We start from the raw sequence: 13,330 nt of genomic DNA on the forward strand, positions 1-13,330 counted from the left end.
CATGCAGAAGATCGATTCAAGTTATGTCTGAAGGGGGTTCCATGTGCCTCTTGGATTTCAATGCTTGTTTCCTTCCCCAGATCAGGGAAGTTCTCAGCTATGATTTGTTCAAGTAAACCTTCAGCCCCTTTCTCTCTGTCTTCTTCTTCTGGAATTCCTATGATACAGATATTGTTCCATTTGAGTGCATCACTTAGTTCTCTAATTCTCCCCCTCATACTCCTGGATTTTTTTCTCCCTCTTTTTCTCAGCTTCCTCTTTTTCCATAATTTTATCTTCTAATTCACCTATTCTCTCCTCTGCCTCTTCAATCCATGCTATGGCCGCCTCCATTTTATTTTGCACCTCATTTATAGCATTTTTTTTACTCCACATGACTATTTCTTAGTCCCTTAATCTCTGTAGGAATAGATTCTCTGCTGTCCTCTCTGCCTTTTTCAAGCCCAGCGATTAATTTTATAACTATTATTCGAAATTCTTGTTCCATTATATTGCTTAAATCGTTTTTGATCAATTCGTTAGCTGTTGCTACTTCCTGGAGTTTCTTTTGAGGAGAATTCTTCCATTTCATCATTTTGGGTAGTCCCTGGAGTGGCGCTGAACTGCAGGGCACTTCCCCTGTGCTGTCTGGAGTAACTTGTGTTGGTGGGCGGGGCTACAGTCAGGCCTGATGTCTGCCCCCAGCCCACCACTGGGGCCACAGTCAGAATGGTGTGTACCTTATCTTCCCCTCTCCCAGGGGCAGGACTCACTGTGGAGTGGCGTGGCCCCTGTCTGGGCTACTTGCACACCTCCAGGCTTGTTGCACCTTTAATTTTAAATGGCAATACAGCACCTTATTTATCTATGATGAAAAGGTCACATGGCATAGTTGACTTCCATAGTAGTGAATATGTGGCTTAAAAATACTTGCCTGAGATTTCCTCAGGTTTGGTTTCCTGAGGGCAGAAGTGTGAGCTCTCAGTGCCTAGCAGAGTTCCCAGCCTGGTAGCATCTCAATATATATTTAATAAACTGAATGAAGGGTAAATAGTGAATATAAGTGGAGTAACGGAAAGAGTTCTGAAATGTGACACGGCTCAAGGAGCAGGGGGTCTTCTGAGCCCAGAAGTGAATGTGGGTGTTCTGCTGTAGAGATCAGTCCTTATTCTAAGCCATTTTGGGGGTATTTGCTGAGGTTTGGCAACCTGCTGGTGAAAGACAAGGGCTTAGAAGTGAACAGTCGTAGGCTCTGTGGGGAAACTTCCAGCATGTTCTGAGACAGAGGACATTAGCACCATCTTTGGGGCACCTGAAGTACCATCCTTGAGATTTGGGAAAGTGGAGACCCCTCAGTGGCCCTTCCTGAGTAATCCCAGTCCCAAGTCATAAGGACAAGAATGATGAGGAGTTTTAGTTATCCCTAACAAGAGTATTTGTATCACAGTTTCAAAAATATTATTGCCAAAACTTGATGTGTGACTCCAATGGTTGCCCATGAACCTTGCTCAACTTTGGATCCATTATGTAGAACTAAATTTACAATGAAGTTGGTGGGAAACATAAGTGGGGGTAGATTTTATTTGTTATTTATTTTTTTCACCTTTTCCATAACAAGTACTATTGAGAGAGATAATCCTCCACAGGTCTCTGGAGCTCCTACATGTCTTACTGGGTCTGCCAGGAATGCAGAGCTCTGACTGCTCTTTGCCCAGATTCTTATTCAAGGTTGAGTTTGCAGTCAGCAGCTTTAAGGGATAAGGTCGTGTCTCACCAGGAAAAAGAACAGGCTTGTTTACTGCTTGCTATAAAAGCAGAGCCCTTACCAAGTTCACTGCTCCCCAGATGCAAAGCAAACACATTGCATGTGCACCACCCGTTTGTCCCATGGTGTCACCCATGTGGGATCTGGGGGCAAAGAGATTTTTGCAAACATGCTCATGCTGCTTCCTGTCATGAGCAATAAAGTCCTTGCCACCTGGCCAGTGGTCTTGTGTTTTCTACTAGTACCCAAGAAACAGCAATAGGCTAACTTATTTGCTTATAAGTAGGGTAAAATCAAATGCTACTTCCTTCAAGTATGTATTACTTTTGTGATAGCAAACCAATTGACATTATTATAAAATTAGAAATGATCCTTCTCTAGCAAATTGTTACTTTCCTTCCTTGATTCTCTAGTTAACACTGATTGAGGGGCGCCTGGGTGGCTCAGTCAGTTAAGCATTTGACTTCGGTTCAGGTCATGATCTCACCATTGGTGAGTTCAAGCCGAACACGGGGCTCAGTGCTGACAGCTCAGAGCCTAGAGCCTGATTTGAATTCTATGTCTCCCTCACTCTCTGCCAGTCTCTCTCTCTCTCAAAAATAAATGTTAAAAAATAATAAATAAAATTGACTGAAATGCGTTGATATGTTTCTATAAACAAATACCCAAATACCTAGGACAGAAAATGGGAGCCTAAGTCATTACATTTTATGACTATTGCCTTTCAGATTAGAAAACATATTTCTCAAGCATCTCAGCAAAATTCAGTTTTCTAGTAAAACTAATTCTGGATAGTCTGGAGCCGATCCCTGCAGCCACTCCTTTCAATAGTTGGCATCTTTTTTTTGGGGGGGGGTTGTTTTTGTTTAATATTTATTTATTTTTTAGAGAGAGAAAGAGAGAGAACACGCTGGGGTGGGGCTGAGAGAGAGGGAGACACAGAATCTGAAGCAGGCTCTAGGCTCTGAGCTGTCAGCACAGAGCCGACTCAGGGCTTGAACTCATGAACCACAAGATCATGATCTGAGACGAAGTCGGAAGGACTGACACTTAATGGACTGAACCACCCAGGTGCCCCCATAGCTGGCGTCTTGCAGTGATTTCCCCATCTAGCTTCCTATATGCCTAAGAGTGGGCAAGGGATTCTGCCCATGCACCGTGCATTCCTCCAAACGCCAGCCCCCCTTCTTCAGTAGCAGCTAAATGTGCTAATCTCTCTAGATCCAGAGGCTTCAACCTCTCCTCCAAAGTTGTCTCTACCCTTGTCTCCCCGGGGAGAAAGAAGCATGATCTCCTCAGGGTCCTAAAACCATAAGCTCTGGATTTCCCTGGGGTTGGAAGGAGGGGAGCCCATCTCCCAGCTTTAGACACAGGAAGGAGGCTTGCCTTCCAGTGGGGGTGGGAAAAGGAAGCACTAAGATTAATTAGCTGTATCTCAGCAAGTTACTCTGTAACATCTCTCCTCAGTGATTTCAATCCCTTGACTCTCATACGCTTTCTAAAAAGTATTAATTTAAAACCGCGGTGGGGCTTCTTGCTAAACAGTGCTCACTAAGGTTACCACTCAACTCTCTGGAACTACATCAAGAGCCAGTTGTCAGCTCCATCTCAGGAGACATCTCAGGACCTTTGGCACTCGTTGACCTACCTACCACTTCCTCTCTCCCATCAGCTTGCCCATCGTCCAAGTTTCTTTGTCTCTGGCAGCTCCTTCTCTGGTTCCTTGATGGCTCATTTACCGACATAAATCCTAGAAGTTGCTGTTCTCCAGGCCTCTGCCCTAGGCCCTCTTCCCGTCTCACATCCCAGCCCCTCCTGAGGGGTCTCGTCTCCGTGGTTTCAGTGGCTCTTGCATCCCTGTCCCTCCCCCGCCCCACTCCCCGCCTCCTCTTTCCTGAGCTCCAGGCTCCACACCCCCCCCCAGCTTTCTAGAGGACTTTTCTGCTTGCGTGTGACATAGGCACCCCAAAGGCAATGGTTCAAAAACATATACTGAGCCTGTTCCCCCAGATCAGCTCCCCACCCCCCACCTCAAACCCCTATCAGCACATGATGCCACCATCCACCCAATTGCCCAGGAAGGAGTCAGAGCTTCTCCCATTGCCTGTCAGCGTGGCTTGTTGATTCTTTGTCCTCATTTCTACTGTCACTTCTCATTTACCCTCCGATGCCACCTGAGCCCAGGGCACTGGCATGTCTTGCTGAGATCACTGCCTCTACCTCAATCAAATCATCTCCCTAAACTGCAGCTGCAACCCATTCTCGACTCCGTGACAAAGACCTTTCTCAAGTGCAAACCTGATCTTGTCTTTCTTTCTTGTTTTTTTGTTCCCGGGGGAGACGGTGCTCATCTGGGATATGAAACCCTTGTCATTCTTTTTCTTTAAATCTCTGAACACCCCTCAGTTTCTTCCCAAAGAGGAAGTCATTATGACTTCTAAATCCCTTCATGCCCTGCACCACCTCCCCATCCTCCTCTCCGAAGGAGAACTTCCAGCCTTGCTGTGTGGTGCCGTGTCCACCAGAGGGCAGTCTAACCAGCAGTGCTGTGGAGCTCTGCCGCTCCGAGTCTGAGTATGCAGTGTTTTCCTGAGAGCTCAGGCCTGTTCCCTGATGTCATACATCTCAGTTTGGTGAGGGAGGCAAATGAAAAAGAAACGAAGCCCTGAAAGAATATCTGTCATTTAATCCAAGTGTTATTAAAATAGGAAACAGGAATAATTAGGGACTCCATTGGGAGGGGGGTCGGTTTGGTTTGCTATTTCCTAAGATGAAGGACCAAGAGGAAGAACAATCTGAGGGAATATTATAAAGATCTGATGTTGGTAATAAGGATATCTGTAACACATTTTCAAAGTACTGGCTACTGGTTTTAAAATATATTTATATTGCCCAAAGCAGTTACTCAACTTTCCAGAAAACTTGTCCAATATAGTGAAGACTCCAGCACTGCCTGTAGTACAGAGCATTCTACATCCATCCATCTCCCAGCTGGAGTCTCATTTGTGCATGTGTCAGGGAGGGAAGGATATCCTTCTCTAGTCTTCTGACTTGTCTTTTGACATCCTCAGTTATATACATTGTATCTTCAGGGCTCAGCACAATTCTCCTTTCTGCTGGGAAACTTTCCCAACTGCCCCAGTCTGGACAAAACACATTTCTGATCGCCATGGCAACTGAGATGCACGCCTCCACCCCAGCAATCTCCATTCTGTACTGTCATGCTTTTTTCAGAGTAAACTATTTCTCTAGGCCCATCTTTATGACTGGCTCACAGCAGGTGCACAGTATTTACTTGTGACTATGGAAAACATCCAGCACATGTGTTGTGTGGCCTTTGACCAGTCATTGCTTTCCTGCAAGCCTCAGGTGTCTCATCATTTCAGAATTTACACAGCCCACAATATTGTGAGAAGGCTTAATCAACTGTTTTATGCATATTAGTAATAAGAATAGGATTATTAAGCAAAGGACTATCTGGAATTTCAGAACCTGGTATATTTGCTTGAGGGTTTCTTCTCCAACTTATGTCCTGGGGTATTTGCAGAGAGTACCATTCAATTGTAAAAAGACAAGACTTCTGAAGGGAAGCTCTAGAAACACTGGAGTGGACCTAGAACTTCCAGCCTTGCTGTATGGTGCCATATCCACCAGAGGGCAGTGTAACATCAATGTTGTGGAGCTTTGCTTTTCAGAGCCCTTAAGAATGCAGTGTTTTTCAGATAGCGCGCAAGCAAACTTCCCTCCCCCCACCCCTCCCAGCCATTTGGATGAAAATCTTTATAAAATGTATTACATGATCTTCTAGCCATTATAAGAATATTGTTATCATTGTTTCCTGTGAGTTACTGTCACCATTTTCTGTCATTGGATTAGCTTCGTTCGAGGCCATTGCTGCTTTTCCGCCATCATGCAGAAAAACTGTCTAAAGGAAGTAAGAGCTAGCCATAGTCTGTGCATTCATGTTTTAGAAATAAAGTGGATTGCTTTTCCTTTGTAAAGCCAAAATAGACTTATTCCAGAAGATTTAGAGGGAAGAAATGAAAAAGTAGTGAGACCCTCTCCCACCCCCGACCACAAACTCTCACTACTTTTGTTCCCTCTGCCTGTACTTATCAAGAGTCAGAATATTCCAGGTTTTGTGCTGGGCCTCAAAAGTGCAGAGGTGAATACAGTGATGAGCTTGCTTTTAGGGAGTGTGCTGTCCAGTGGGGAAGGCTGACGGACAACAAAGAGATTATTATAATCAAGCATAATGTGGGCTTTAATGCAAATATGCACCAAGTTCTCTGAGAGCATACAGTGGAGGCTAAGTGAGAGAAAATGCTTTTTAGAAGAAGGGCCAATCAATGAAGTTGGATTTTGGAAAACCATGTATGATGGTGGGGCAGGTAGAGGAAACAAGAAATCAGCTGACAGAAATACACCTTCCTCTTGAGGAATCCTTAGTGATAGTAATATTCTGGCCTCCCCAAGGGTTTGTACTGTAAGCACGCAGCAGAGTGCCTGATACACGGTGGGGGCGCAGGCAAAGTTTGTTAGTATACGATTATGAACCTCTATGATTTTGCTGGGCTACTGATGTCCCTATAAGTTTTTGTCCCTGTGCTACTAGCCTCTCTCAGGTATTCACGTGGCCTCCTCCTTCACTTCATTCCGTTTTCTGCTCACATTATCCACTTCATTCTCTTACCCTTCAGAGCACTTACTATTGTCTGATGTCATATTACACCTATTGTCTGTGTGCCCCCACAAGAATGTAAGCTCAAGGAGAGCAGGGGCCTTATTTGGCTCACTGGTGGATCTCTAGTGCCTGTAATAGTTCTTAAAACACAGGAGATGCTTGATAAATATTCTTCTGAAAATGTAAAAGGAACGAGTATGAGAGTCATCAACTTTGCTTTTACTTTGTAATTGAAAATGCATAGATAGGGGCGCCTGGGTGGCTCAGGTGGTTAAGCGACCGACTTTGGCTCAGGTCATAATCTCAAGGTTCATGGGTTTAAGCCCCACATCAGGCTCTGTGCTGACAGCTCCGATCCTGGAGCCTGCTTTGGCTTCTGTGTCTCCCTCTTTGCTCCTCCCCAGCTGGTGCTCTGTCTCTCTCTCAAAAATAAATAAACATTAAAGAGATGTTTTAAGAAAAACATATGTATATGTATACTTTTTAAAGCAAACAATGGAGTAAGGTTGCTATAGCATGTTAGGACATTTATTGGAACATCCAATATTTTATTGGAAAACTGACAAATAAAATAAGAAAAGAAAGAAACCCAGTTGTACCCATTCAGCTCCCATTCTCTTCCTCTTATTTATTCCAAGGAAAGAGAAGAAAATCATCCATGACAAGTAGCAGCTGTCAAATAGGAAGCTTCATGCTCCGGGAAAAGCGAAATCTCCCACCATGCAAACTCATGTACTACAGGTTCAAGTACACTTTTCTTCTGTAGGGAAATTGGAAAGACTGAAATGAGCTCACCCATCAGTGTTACCTCCAGCCTTCCTTGCTTTGTGGTCTTCTACAACTCTGAAAGGTATGGAAAATGGATAGTAATACAAGTAATTCTTGCCATGGAAAACAAATGGGTTGGGAGGAATGGGAGACCATCCTGTGGCATCTGTCTGCGAATTCACTTCAGCATGCTTATCTGAATATAAGCGTGGACAGTGTTGAGGCTCCTCTGGATGGGCCATATAACATCCTCTTGTTTTCCTCATCAGTTAATGAGCTGCATAGAACATTTCACAAGCGTTTGTTTTATATTTGTATGAGAGTGCGATTTTACATTTTTAAAAGAATAATCACTTAACATTAGTAACATAGTGGAAAAGTATCACCACAACCATCGTCTTATATGCAATGCATCTTTTCAGTGGAAGCAAATTCATTTGCATTTTCCTGGTGAAGGGAATTTTTTTCATTCCTCTGACTTAAGAGGATGGAGTGGGGGCTCTACCCTTCAGATAGCAGAGATCAACAAGGTACCCTGAATCCTGTTGAGAATTACTTTTTGGTCCTTAAAGATTGGACATTTCTCACGAACATGTTACTGCCCAACAAGCTTGCCTCTCTATGCTGGTAATGCTATTCTGCAGAACATCCCCACGATAGTTTGTATGCGGTGGCTGTGTGTGTGACAAGAGTTAGGAGAAGAATGTGAATTTGCTGGTAAGAACTGTGACAAGACCCATAGCAAACAGAACCTTTGTTTTCAAGGGGAAAGGGACAGTCTTTTCAACAAATGGTGCTGGGAAAACTGGATATCCACATGCAAGAGAATGAAATTGGGCCCTTACCTTACACTCCATAGGAAATTTAACTCAAAATAGATTGAAGACCTACACTTAAGAGCTAAAACTATAAGACTCTTAGAAGAAAACATAGGAGAAACCCATTATGATACTGGATTTGACAATGATTTGTGGGATGTGACACCAAAAGCATAGTCAACAAAAGACAAAATCAATTGGACTTCTTCAAAATTAAAAACTTTGGTGCAACAAAAGGAACTATCAAGATGGCAAAAAGCCAACCTATAGAATGGGAGAAACTATTTGCAAGACATATATATCTGATAGAAGGTTAGTATCCAGCATATATGAGGAACTCCTACAACTCAACAGCAAAACAACCAATCCAATTTTTAAATGAGCAAATAACTTGAGTAGACATTTCTCTAAAGAAGACATACGAATGACCAATGAGCACACGAAAAGATCCCCGACCTCATAATCATTAGGGAAATACAAATCAAAAACTCAATGAGCTATCACTTCCACCTATTAGGATGACTATTTTCAGAAAAAGAAAAAAAATGAAAGAAAGAGAAAATAACAAGTGTTAGTGAGGATATAGAGAAACCCTCCTACATTGTTGGTGGGAATGTACAATGTTGTGGCCGTTGTGAAAAGGAGGTTCCTCAAAAACTGAAACATAGTATTATCATATGATGTAACAATTCCACTCCCGGAAAGAATGGAGAGCAGGAACTCAGATACTTTTACATCAATGTTTGTAGCAGCACTATTCACCATAACCCAACAGAGGAAATAGCCCAAATGTCCATTAACAGATGAATGGATATACAAAATGTAGCATACACGCCAGGGAATATTATTCAGCCCTTAAAAAGAATGAAATTCTGATCATACCACAACATGGATGAACCTTGAAAACATCTTGCTAAGGGAAAAAAGCCAGACATCAAAGGCTACACATTGTATGATTCCATGCAAACAAGGTGCCTAGGATAGACAAATTAATAGATGGAAAAAAGTAGAAGTTGCCAGAGGCTTGGGAGAGAGTGACAGGGATTGAGTGTTTAATAGGTACAAAGTTTCCATCGGGGATGATATTCTGGAGATGGATAGTAGTAATGGCTGTGCAACACTGCAATTGAATTGTCACTAAATGTACACTTCAAAATAATTAGGGGCGTGTGGCTGGCTCGGTTGGTAGAACATGTGATTCTTGACCTCAGGATCATGAGATCAAGACCCACATTGGGTGTAAAGCTTACTAGAATTAAATAAATAAACATATTTTTTAAAGTTTATTATTTCTGAGAAAGAGACAGAGTGCGAGCGGGGGAGGAGCAGAGAGAGGGAGACACAGAATCCGAAGCAGGTTCCAGGCTCTGAGCTGTCAGCACAGAGCCCGTCGAGGGACTCAAACCCATGAACCGTGAGACCACGACCTGAACTGGAGTTGGATGCTTAACCGGCTGAGCCACCCAGGCACCCCTAAATAAAAATAATTAAAATATCAAAATTTGGGGCATGTGGGTGGCTCAGCCGGTTAAGCATAAGACTCTTGATTTTAATTCAGGTCATGATCTCATAGTTTGTGGGATTGAGCCCCACATCAGACTCTGCCCTGACAGTGTGGATCCTGTTTGGGATTCTCTCTCTCTCCCCCTCACTCTCTGTCCCTTCCCCGCTCACACTCTCTCTCACGCTCTCTCTGTCTCAAAATAAAAACTTAAAAAAATGGTAAAATGTGTGTTTTGTATGTTTTACCACAATTAAACGTGCACATACACACACACAGAGAAAGAGAGAAGAAACAAATTGGTATGTTACTGAAAACAATAAAGCTGAAAAAAAATTAAAACAAGAGTCCAGGCATGACTCAAATAGTTATGCGAGTAAGTAAATATCAAAGACAATGTTTTGAACCAGAAGGGAAAGGATGTTCAGATGTTAACTCCTGTGTACTAGTAAGCACCACAGTCCAGAGAAATAGTGATAGCAAATGATAACAAATTAGATGTCTAGTGTGGGGATGGGTAGCTATGTTGTCTTTTTGGCCAAAAGCCTGATTCCACTAGCTTCCAAATGTCTGTATTTAATTTCTATTGATTTACTTTACCCACAGTTTAAAATGGACTCCATACACTGAAATCGGGGGACTTAGGGACAACGAGACAAGGAGACCCAGGGCCACCAAGCCACCACACCTTCCTTTGGTTGTTTCCTCTCTGCAGAACTCTCTCCAGAGCACCTCTCGCTCTTCTCTGCCTGCCTGGGAAACAAGACAGCAGACCTGAGGAGCAGCTTTCATCTGCTGGGGAGGCAACCCCTCCTCCTCAGAACATACTTCCCTCCCCATGTTCGCATAGATTAAGTTTGAGAAAGAGACAGAGGGAGAGTGGGTCAGGAGCAGAGAGGGGGAGACACAGAATCCGAGTTATTTCAGTAGCTTCCTAACTGGTCCCCTTGCATCCACCCTGCATCCTTCCTGCATCCATTCTCCGTCTGTCTCTGCCTCCGTCTCTCTATGCTGCAGCCAGACCGATCCTGCTAATGTGAGACACGGGGTCCCTCTGCTCAGATGCCTCTGCAGCTGCCCTTTTCATGCAGAGTAAAGCCAAAGTCCTCACAGAAGTTTATAGGGTCTGACAGAATTTGGTTTCCCATTCTCTCTCGGACCTCGTCTCCTGAACTCTATCCACTCAGGCACGCTGGCCTCTTTGCTGTTCCCCTCTGCACTGTCCAGAGCAGGGACCCTCTCAACTCAGGGCCCTTGTGTTTGCTGTTTTCTAACACTGGGAAACTCCTCTTCTAGACACCCACATAGCCACATGGCTCATTCCCTCAACTCCTTCAGGTCTTTGTTCAATGTTTACCTTCTTGGTGAACTGTAAACCATCTCACTTAAAATTGAACCACTGCAGGGGCACCTGGGTGTCTCAGCTGGTTAAGCGTCCGACTTCAGCTCAGGTCATGATCTCACGGTTCGTGGGTTTGAGCCCCACATCAAGCTCTGTGTTGACAGCTCAGAGCCTGGAGCCTGCTTCGGATTCTCTGCCTCCCTCTCTCTCTGCCCCTCCCCACTCACACTCTGTCTCTCAAAAATAAAGAAACGTAAAAAAAGGTTTTGTTTTTTTTTTTTTTTTAAATTGAACCACCGCAGGTGCCACTGTGTCTGTTCCTTCCCGCTTTGTTTCCTTTCAGAGAACTAATCAGAATCTAGTGCATAATAGAGTTATATTTCCACACTTAGGTTTGGTTTATTGTCTTTATTCCCATTAGAGTGTAAGTTCCACGAGGTAGGGAGTTTCTTACCTGTTTGGCTTATTGATATGTGATAAGTACCTAGAATAGTGCCTGGCACCTAGTAGGGCTTACTAAATATTTGCTGAACGAATGGATGGTCAACTGTTGACTCTGCACAGAGACCAACATAAAAACCTCTTGACCAAGCAAAGCTGATTATTACTTATTGCAGCAAGGGGAAACACCACCTTGATAGAGTCAAAGGGGAAAGTAGGTCGGAGGTACTTACAGAGTTTTGGAGTCTAAGCTCTCATGATTTAAGGTGGGTTTTCCAGGGCAGGAAACTAGCTGGCGTAGTAGTTTAGGATTAGTGGACATGGCAAGGTGAGGGTCTGAAGGCACGCTTTTATGAGCAAAATATCCTCCTGAGAAGTGACTTACTGGGTCAGTGAACAAACTGCCTTCTTGATAAGACAGCTGTTTGACCAGAGAGCAAACCACCCAGGTAACTCCGTGAACAACAGTTTTCTGAAGCACAGTAAAGTTGTTAGTTTGCAGTCTTTTCTTCTGTTCAGTTTCTGTTGATGCAGGGGGTCTCAGCTCTCAGCATCAATTAATGTGTACAACTCAGTGGATTCAAACACGCTTAGCCTTGCTACCTTTTTTGGAAACATAATCTTACTGTGGAAGTCTAGTTCACAGAACAGATAAACCATGGAATTGCTTTCTTTGGTTGAGCTGAGATAGCCCAGAATCTGCTGCCCATGCTACCCTGGCCCCAGCACGATCTGAAAAGCTAATTCAGATTTGGAAAGCAGAAGACACCCTGCCTGAGTATGTCCTTTTTCCAAACATCTTTTCAAGGTCATATGTTTACATAGCTTTTGGTATAGAGTGATTGCTAATAGGCTGAGAGGGGCAGCAGGTATGTGAAAGAACTGGCAGGTCCATCCTGACTGGGTGATGCCCCTGCCGTAAGACTGTTAAATATTTGACTACCACGCGTGATTATATCTATGAAGGGAAGACGTTAGAGGAGGCAACAAGGAAGGACAATTGCGGGACAGGTACAGAAGACAGGGTGGTATCTTTCTCCACATTTACTATTCCATGACCCAGTGGAGCAGACTCTGTTGAGAGGCAATACTGAGCTGCTTATAGAAGACAAATATTAAACTTATGCACGTTTGAATACAAAAATGGCTCTCTGGCAGGTAACTTCTAAGGTGGCCTCCAATAATTCCTGCTTCCTAGTATTTATGATCCTGTGGTCCTCTCTCCCTGAGTGTGAGCTGGACCTAATGACTTGTTTCTAATGAATAGAACACGGCAATAATGAAGGGATGTCACTTCTAAATTAGATAACAAAAGGACTGTGACTTCTGCCCCACTCGCTTTCTGTCTCTTGCTAGCTCACTCTTGGGGAAGCTGCCATCAGATTATGCCCTATGGAAAAACCCTTGTGGTAGGCAACTGATGTCTCCAGCCAACAGCCAGCAAGACCTGCCACCAGACACGTGAGAGAGCTTGAAAGTGGATCTCGTCTTAGGTGAGCTTTGAGATGACTGTGGCCCCAGCCCACAACTTGATCACAGCCTGAAGAGAGACCCTGAGTCAGAATCACCCAGCTCAGCCACCCCTGGATTCCTGACCCACAGAACTGTGAGACAATAAATGTTTGTTGTTGCAAGCTGCTAATTTTGGAGTAATTTCTCACCCAGAAATAGATAGCTAATAAAGGGTGTGTGTGTGTGTGTGTGTGTGTGTGTGTGTGTGTGTGTGTGTGATTTTGAGGTAATATCAAGGTATTTTATCCAGGCAGAAAAATACCACAAGACTTCACATGTAATATGCTTGCTTTGGAGAATTTGTCATGGCCCTGGGTCTTCCCTCTGCCTTGGAAGACCAGAAATAGATTCGTCAGCTCGGCATCACAGATTCATCTTTAGTCAGACTCACATGAACTAGATTTATGAGACTTCTATGACAACACCGAATGCTAGTTATTAAATTATAATGAGACAAAAAATTATGCTGGCCAGCATACCAGAATACTTACATCTCTATGACAAGCACTTTCTCTCTCTG

General features: G+C 43.7%; 1 long non-coding RNA gene across 4 annotated transcripts in view; it reads left to right on the forward strand.

Moving 5' to 3' along the window:
- The window catches only part of LOC111559838, a 36,878-nt gene extending 23,938 nt beyond the window's left edge, over positions 1-12,940 (forward strand). For 3 of the 4 annotated variants that reach the window (XR_006595683.1, XR_006595684.1, XR_006595682.1), the window contains 2 exons: positions 7,067-7,278; positions 12,655-12,940. This is a non-coding gene — a long non-coding RNA (uncharacterized LOC111559838). Of the gene's footprint in view, positions 1-7,066; positions 7,279-10,121; positions 11,031-12,654 lie in introns of those variants that run through there. The other variant, XR_006595685.1, reaches the window with a different exon arrangement.
- Positions 12,941-13,330: the final 390 nt, after the last annotated feature.

The sequence above is a fragment of the Felis catus genome, chromosome A3, assembly GCF_018350175.1.
Source record: "Felis catus isolate Fca126 chromosome A3, F.catus_Fca126_mat1.0, whole genome shotgun sequence".
NCBI classification, from domain to species: domain Eukaryota; kingdom Metazoa; phylum Chordata; class Mammalia; order Carnivora; family Felidae; genus Felis; species Felis catus.